General features: G+C 37.1%; 1 pseudogene; it reads right to left on the reverse strand.

Moving 5' to 3' along the window:
- Positions 1-2,190: 2,190 nt before the first annotated feature.
- On the reverse strand, positions 2,191-2,363 carry LOC136321418 (U1 spliceosomal RNA; annotated as a pseudogene).
- Between the last annotated feature and the right edge of the window lie 836 nt (positions 2,364-3,199).

Here is a 3,199-nt window from a genome sequence, read left to right on the forward strand (position 1 = left end):
AGAGAGAAAGAGAAGCATATTGATTTGTTGTTCCACTGATTTTTGTCCTCATCAGCTGGTTCTTGGATGTGCCCTGACTGGGGATTGAACCCACAACCTTGGCCTATCCAGACGATTCTCTAACCAACTGAGCTACCCAGCCAGGACCAGAGAGTAAACTCATTTAAATGAACTTCTTCCAGATGTTATTCTAAAATGTTGCCCCCAAAGTAAAAACCATGAAGTGGTTAAATGATAAAGTCTTTAGGTATTAAATCAGTTCCTGTCATGCTCACCCTTCTCTTCCCTTTCTTTGCCTCTTTCCTTCTCCCTTTCCTTTTCCATAATCTGCCTCTTTTATTTTCTAACCTCCCTGCTTAAGTTCCTTCTGAGGAAAAAAAAGCAATAAAAAAAAAACTACTAACACCTCAGTGTAAATTGTCAAAAGTGCTATTCACATTTGGAGTGTTTACATTTTAAAGGAAGACCTTTAGAGAGGAGCCAACAGAAAATTTCTGAGCTTGTGTGAGCAACAACCTTATATATTGTGGAGTTTAGATTAAATAATATTAGTTAATGGATTGGGAATAGATCATCAAGCTGAATATTCAGGAAAAACATCTTGGTCTAGTACAAATACCCGAACTGGGACTGGGGCTAGAGCTAGAGATAAAAAACCTTTTCTGTGATAGATCTGGGAAAAATAATCTATAAAATGTAAACTTGAGGCCATTGTCAAATGAGCAACAAACAGCCCAATTCCCAAAAACGACAGAGAAACAGCTGTCCATGGGCGTAAGGGAAGGACAAGAAATTATCTAAAATATCTAGTATATTTCTAGGGTCAGTTGTATACAGAGGCCAAGAATCTTACAGCTTCTGTAAAATTCTTGAACCTAAACAGAACACAGTTCAGTAGACCTCTTAATTTTATCCATAAACTATTAAATTGTTCCCTTTATCTAAAATCATCTGTTTCTTGCCTGAAACTCTATTAATTGCATGATCTTTGTTCTAATCTGTTTTTAGAGTTTTAGGGCAGATTATCAGTCATTCAAAACTTAATATGAACTATGAAAAACAACCAATTTGCCTTTTAATTGTAGAAATATTCCTATTGTTTAGGAGGAGAATTAATTTTGGAATGGGGGTAAATTGAAGGGCAGGTTCAGTTATGATCAGAAGACAACATTGATGATGCTTAGTATCTGAAATTCTAGAATTATAAAAACTGAAAGAGAAGCACAAAAAGATCCTTTAAAGTAATCATTTTAGTTTAAATTTTAATTGACAATCAATCTGTCCACAAAAATACTCCTAGAAACAAGATGGAAAGAACAATATACAGTACCTTCATGCAAAGTCACTCTCCCCCTAAATGGTTGCAGAGAGAAAAGAAAGATGCAATGATGCTAAAGCGAGACTTTTAGTTATTATTGTTTGTTTTTTAGTTTTTGTGTTTTGGCAGGTAGAAAGAGAAAATTGAGGGAAAAGAAAACTAACATAGATAAAATTCCTTTTTTTTTTTAGTGAGAGAGACAGACAAGAAGGGAGAGAGATGAGAAGCATCAATTCTTTGTTGCAGCTCCTTAGTTGTTCATTGATTGCTTTCTCATATGTGCCTTGACCAGGGGCTACAGCAGACCGAGTGACCCCTTGCTCAAGCCAACGACCTTGGGCTCAAGCCAGCGACCATGGGGTCATGTCTGTGATCCCACGCTCAAGCCAGTAACCATGCATTCAAGCTGATGAGCCTGCACTCAAGCAGGTGACCTCGGGCTTTCAAACCTGGGTCCTTTGTGTCCGGGCCAACACTCTACCCACAGAACCATCGCCTGATTGGGCTTAAAATTTATCATTTTAATCATTTTGTTATTCATTTTAGAGAGGAGAGAGAGACAGAGACAGAGAAAGGAAGAGGAGCAAGAAGCATCCATTCTCACATGTGCCTTGACCAGGCAAGCCCAGGGTTTCGAACTGGCAATCTCAGCATTCCAGGTAGACACTGTATCCACTGCACCACCACAGGTCAGGCCAGATAAAATTCTTAACTCATAAATTCAGTGTATAGCATGAGAAACTTTTGCAAGTGACGCAAATAAGGTCCTGCCCTTTCTTGATAAATCACAAAAACAACATGGAGAAGCAAAGCTGGTTACCAAGGAGGTAGTTGAAGTTGATCATTCTCATGAATGGCATATTTTTTTCCATTAGAGAAGAGTTCCAACACAGTTCCCCCACCCCTGCCCCCACCACGAATTGTGCAGTCTAGCTACCCACAACTGGGGAAACGGCAGGGCTAGCACACCTGGAATGCAATGGGTGAGCCTTACCCTGGGAAAACTACCTTCATCACCGTGGTATCTCCCCTGCCAGGTAAGTATCATGAAGTACATAATTTTTCTTTATAAAATTTGAAATGAAAAAATGACATTTATATTATGTTTTTCAGCTTTATTGAGGTATAATTGAGAAATAAAATTGTAAGATATTTGAAATATCCAGTGTAATGATTTAATATATGTACAGATATCAGCTATGAAAAGATATCAAGTTAATACAAGTTAATTAATATATCCATCGCCTTACATATTTACCACCTCCCTTTTTGGAGGGTGAAAACATGAAGTTCTACACAGCAAATTTCTAAGGTACAATACAGTGTAACTATAGTCACTATGTTATACATTAGATCCTTGGACTTTATTCATCTAATAGCTAAAAGAATTTACCATGTTACTAACCTCCCCCATTTCCTCACTTCCTAACCCCTGGTAACCACTTTTCTCCTGTTTTGAGTATGACTGTTTTCCATATTATCTTGCATGTGTATTTCTTTAATTTCATATCAGTTTTTGAAAGGTATCTTTTTATTTTATAAAATGTAATAATTATAAAAATAATTTTTTACCCATACAGTTACAAATATAAAATAAGTGATCAAGTGAGGTTCTAATGAACCCCTTGTCCTGAGTATTTTTATGGATAGGGTCCAGTAGACCAGCTCCTGTGACAGTGCTCTGAGTGAAGTGCTCTTAATTTTTCTACCTGGGCATTTAAAAAACAGAGTCTTTGGTGAATGGTGACATAAATAGTAAGTACAATGGCCAAAAGTCAATTGTTTCATTTGGATGGATTTTTCTAAGAGTGTTTATTCAGAAACACACCCACTCATTTAGCACGCACAATTACACCTATATATCCATACTGTAGCCACAGA

This window comes from Saccopteryx bilineata, chromosome 1, assembly GCF_036850765.1.
Source record: "Saccopteryx bilineata isolate mSacBil1 chromosome 1, mSacBil1_pri_phased_curated, whole genome shotgun sequence".
Lineage (NCBI taxonomy): Eukaryota > Metazoa > Chordata > Mammalia > Chiroptera > Emballonuridae > Saccopteryx > Saccopteryx bilineata.